This window comes from Triticum dicoccoides, chromosome 5A (genome assembly GCF_002162155.2).
Source record: "Triticum dicoccoides isolate Atlit2015 ecotype Zavitan chromosome 5A, WEW_v2.0, whole genome shotgun sequence".
In the NCBI taxonomy this organism is placed as follows: domain Eukaryota; kingdom Viridiplantae; phylum Streptophyta; class Magnoliopsida; order Poales; family Poaceae; genus Triticum; species Triticum dicoccoides.
Genome location: NC_041388.1, coordinates 43208970 through 43214730, shown reverse-complemented (window position 1 = coordinate 43214730; position 5761 = coordinate 43208970).

The following is a 5761-nucleotide window of genomic DNA, read 5'->3' as shown; positions in this document are numbered from 1 at the left end:
ACGCCTCTAGCTAGGCATAACGAGCAAGAATAGATCTAGGCATAACGAGTCTTCCCAACGGTTCTACTTGGCACAAACACTAATTAAACACAAAAAACACAACCAAAACAGAGGCTAAATAATTTATTTATTACTAAACAGGAGCAAAAAGCAAGGAATAAAAATAAAATTGGGTTGTCTCCCAACAAGTGCTATCGTTTAACGCCCCTAGCTAGGCATAACGAGCAAGAATAGATCTAGGTATTGCCATCTTTGGTAGGCAAATCCATAAGTGGCTCTCATGATAGTTTCATATGGTAATTTTATTTTCTTTCTTGGAAAGTGTTCCATACCCTTTTTAATGGAAATTGAAATCTAATATTCCCTTCCTTCATATCAATAATCGCACCAACCGTTCTAAGGAAAGGTCTACCAATAATAATAGGGCAAGAAGGATTGCAATCTATATCAAGAACAATGAAATCTATGGGCACATAATTCCTACTTGCAACAATAAGAACATCATTAATTCTCCCATAGGTTTCTTAATAGTGGAATCCACAAGATGCAAGTTTAGAGAGCAATCATCAAAATTACGGAAATCTAGTAAATCACACAAAGTCTTGGGAATAGTAGAGACACTAGCACCCAAATCACACAAAGCATAAAACTCATGATATTTAATTTTAATTTTAATAGTTGGTTCCCACTCATCATAGAGTTTTCTAGGGATATAAACTTTCAATTCAAGTTTTTCTTCATAAGATTGCATCAAGGCATCAACAATATGTTCGGTGAAGGCTTTATTTCGACTATAAGCATGTGGAGAATTTAGCACGGATTGCAACAAGGAAATACAATCAATCAAAGAGCAATTTTCATAATTAAATTCCTTGAAATCCAATATGGTGGGTTTAGCAACATCTAGATTTTTATTTCTTTCTATCCCACTTTCATCAATTTCATCATTAAGATCTAAACACTCCGAATTTGTAAAACGCCTTCTAGGTAAAGGAAGATCATATTCAGTTTCATCAAGATTCATATTGCCAAATAAAGATTTAATTGGAGACACATCAATAACTTTTAGACCTTCATCTTGATTTTCACAGGTATTCGGTTTAGCGGCCATCTTATTGACTAAGGTGGCTTGCATATCCGAAATTTCAGCAGTCATCTTCTCTAGACGAGCAATCTGGGATCTTATACCCTCAAATTCTTTAGACGTATCATCAAGCTCTTTATTCATATAACTCATAAAACTTTTTTGTTCTTTAAGTTCGTTTCTAAAGAAACTATTATGCTCAAATTGCAAAACCATAAACTTCCTAACGTTGTTTTCGATCTCCTCTAACCTTTTAAGGTGAAGCTCACCAAATTTTGGTTGAGCCATCGCGACAAACAAGCAATCTAACACACGAGCAAAAAAAGCAAATGGGCAAAAATAGGAAAATGGAGAGGGAGGATAGGGAGAGAGAGGGCGAATAAAACGGCAAGGGTGAATTGGGGGGAGAGGAAAACGAGAGGCAAATGGCAAATAATATAATGCGAGAGATAGGGATTGTGATGGGTACTTGGTATATTGACTTTTTGCGTAGACTCCCCGGCAACGGCGCCAGAAATCCTTCTTGCTACGTCTTGAGCTTTCGTTGGTTTTCCCCGAAGAGGAAGGGATGATGCAGCAGAGTAGCGTAAGTATTTCCCTCAGTTTTTGAGAACCAAGGTATCAATCCAGTAGGAGCCCACGCTCAAGTCCCTCGTACCTGCATAAAGCGATAGCTACTCGCAACCAACACGATTAGGGGTTGTCAAGCCCTTCACGGTCACTTACGAGAGTGAGATCTAATAGATAGAATATTTTTGATATTTTTGATATAAAGATGCAAAGTAAAAAGTAAAAAAGCAAAGTAAAAAAGCAAAGTAAATAGCAAAACAATATAAAAGTGATGGAGATTGATATGATGAGAATAGACCCGGGGGTCATAGGTTTCACTAGTGGCTTCTCTCAAGAGTATAAGTATTCTACGGTGGGTGAACAAATTACTGTTGAACAATTGATAGAATTGAGCATAATTATGAGAATATCTAGGCATGATCATGTATATAGGCATCACGTCTGTGACAAGTAGATCAAAACGATTCTGCATCTACTACTATTACTCCACTCATCGACCGCTATCCAGCATGCATCTAGAGTATTAAGTTAAAAACAGAGTAACGCCTTAAGCAAGATGACATGATGTAGAGAGATAAATTCATGCAATATGAAATAAACCCCATCTTGTTATCCTCGATGGCAACGATACAATACGTGCCTTGCTGCCCCTTCTGTCACTGGGTAAGGACACCGCAAGATCGAACCCAAAACTAAGCACTTCTCCCATGGCAAGAACTACCAATCTAGTTGGCCAAACCAAACGGATAATTTGAAGAGACTTGCAAAGATAACCAATCGTGCATAAAAGAATTCAGAGAAGATTCAAATATTATTTATAGATAGACTTGATCATAAACCCACAATTCATCGGTCTCAACAAACACACTGCAAAAAGAAGATTACATCAAATAGATCTCCACAAGAGAAGGGGAGAACTTTGTATTGAGATTCAAAGAGAGAGAAGAAGCCATCTAGCTACTAACTATGGACCCAAAGGTCTGAGGTAAACTACTCACACTTCATTGGAGAGGCTATGATGATGTAGAAGCCCTCCGTGATGATGGCCCTCTTCCGGCGGAGCTCCGGAACAGGCCCCAAGATGGGATCTTGTGGATACGGAAAGTTGCGGCGGTGGAATTAGGTTTTTGGCTCCTGTTCTGATCGTTTAGCGGTACGTGTGTATATATAGGAGGAAGGAGTACGCCGGTGGAGCACCGAGGGACCCACGAGGCAGGTAGCGCGCCCTAGGGGGGGCGCCCCCACCCTCGTGAACACCTCTTTGCTTCCTTGCAGTAGGGTCCAAGTCTCCTGGATCACGTTCGGTGAGAAAATCACGTTCCCGAAGATTTTATTCCGTTTGGACTCCTTTTGATATTCCGTTTATCTGAAACACTGAAATAGGCAAAAAAAAATAGCAATTCTGGGATGGGCCTCCGGTTAATAGGTTAGTTCCAAAATAATATAAAAGTGGAAAATAAAGCCCAATATAGTCCAAAACAGTAGATAATATAGCATGAAGCAATAAAAAATTATAGATACGTTGGAGACGTATCACCTTGTTAGCCGCCCTATCGCGGTCACAAGGTGGTTTATCCGGCCTGTTGGCCGTTTTATTTTTCGGCTGTGTGGGCTCTAAGGCCTCATCGTCGAATTCAGGTAATAGCTTGCGCTTTGGATAGATCTTTGTGTGGTAACTTCCACCATACTTTTCCTCGTTGTCGAGCACTTTGTTCCACCTGCTGTTGAGCGTATTTTGCGCGGCCTTAAGCCTTTGCTTCTGCTTCTTCAGACTCCTCGCTGTGGCAATAAGCCTTCTGCGGAGGTTCTCTTGTTCCAAGTGCGTTTCCAGGATGATATGTGCATCTTCGTCCGGACTGTTTTCCTCCCCAGAGGGGGTTTGATGAGCTTTATCGTCGGCGTCGACGTGTTCGGTCATCGGATCCATACTATGTTCACCGTTTGCGGTTTCATCGTGCTCTGCCGCTGGGTCAATGTGGTCGTCGCTTCCTCTGGAGTCGACTGGAGTGTTATTTTCTCTTGCGCTATTATCGCAGTTTTTGCCGAGGCGGGATTTGGAGTGGTGTCTACGCCGACGTTTTGTTTGCTTCTCGAGGGAGCTATTCTTCGCTTCATCCTGCCGTTCTTCGTCATTGTTTTCTTTGGGTGTATCCACCATGTATATGTCATGTGGTGAAGTGGCTGTCCAGCGCCTTGTGGGCACTGGTTCCTGTACCTCTCCTGCATCGTCGTCCATGCCGTCGATGTCTTCGGAGTCGAAATCAAGCATGTTGGTTAAATCGTCGACAGAGGCTACTAAGTGGGTGGTGGGTGGGCAGCGAATTTCTTCGTCGTCCGCATCCCATTCTAGCCGGACATAGTTCGGCCAAGGATCTCCTGACAAGGAGAGAGACCTTAATGAATTTAGCACGTCGCCGAAAGGTGAGTGCTGAAAAATATTCGTGGAGGTGAACTCCATGATCGGCGCACAATTAGATTCGATAGGCACGGACGCAGGCGGCTCGGAGTCCATGGCCGAGGACGAATCTAGTGGTTCAGCAACACGACTCTCGTAAGGGGTGAAGTCAGTATCCGGCTCCATCGCCACTGGGAGTGTGGCCTCCATGGCGGGGTCTATCCGCCCGTCCTCGGATGGCTCAATTTGCTGTGGATTGAAGGCCGGAGTAGTTGCAGGTGTGATTTCCCGAACAATGTCTGATGGCAGAGCTAAATCATGCTCGTCGTGACTGTGCGACGCACCTGACATGGGCTCGAATCCGTCGAAGATCAAGTCTCCGCGGATATCGGCAGTGTAGTTTAAGTTTACGAACCTGACCTGATGCCCAGGGACGTAGCTCTCGATCTGCTCCAGATGGCCAAGCGAGTTGGCGCACAGTGCGAAGTCGCCGAATACGAAGATCTGTCCGGGGAGGAAAACCTCGCCCTGGACCGCATCGTTACCGATGATCAAAGGAGCCATCAAGCCTTATGGTGACGGCACAGTGGAACTCTCAATGAAAGCACCAATGTCGGTGTCAAAATCGGCGGATCTCGGGTAGGGGGTCCCGAACTGTGCGTCTAAGGCAGATGGTAACAGGAGGCATGGGACACGATGTTTACCTAGGTTCGGGCCCTCTTGATGGAGGTAATACCCTAGGTCCTGCTTGATTGATCTTGATGATATGAGTATTACAAGAGTTGATCTACCACGAGATCGTAGAGGTTAACCCTAGAAGCTAGCCTATGGTATGATTGTTTTTGTCCTACGGACTAAACCCTCCGGTTTATATAGACACCGAAGGGAGCTAGGATTACACAGAGTCGGTTACAAGGGAGGAGATCTACATATCCGTATTGCCAAGCTTGCCTTCCACGCCAAGGAGAGTTCTATCCGGACACGAGACGAAGTCTTCAATCTTGTATCTTCATAGTCCAACAGTCTGGCCAAAGGATATAGTCCGGCTGTCCGGAGACCCCCTAATCCAGGACTCCCTCAGTTGGAGTGAAAAGTAGAGATGCATTTATACTAGAGTCTTTATTTTCTATTTCTTAATGAGGCCCACTAGTGATAGCTTGCATTGGAGAAAAAAAATTAATGTGGATGCCTCAAATTACTTTTTGTCATGGGGCATATGTATCCATATGCCACCATTGTACATGCCCTTATTGTGTAGCTTTTGGCAGGGGAGAGTGGTTGTGCAGCGCATGCATTCTAAAGTATTCTCTCCCCACCAGTGCGAAAGATTTCTATTTAATTCATAGTACAAATTTGGATGATAGATACCTTTTGAACTAGAACTTTGTTTTGATTTTTATATATATTATAATTCACCGCGAGAAGATCTTCAGAACTAGATCAATCAAAAATACATTTGAACTAGTTTCAATTGTAAAGTTTCACTCATTTCAAAGAATATAATTTCACTCATTCCAAAATCAGTATTTTACTAATTTGAAAAAGCATATTTCAGATTCAGAAAACTGTTTTCACTCATTACAAAATATATCTCAAAAACTAAATTTATTGTTTCACTCATTTGAAAGAATATAATTTTCACTCATTCCAAAATCAGTATTTCTTTAATTTGAGGAAAGCATTTCAATAAATTGGAGAACTGTTTTCACTCA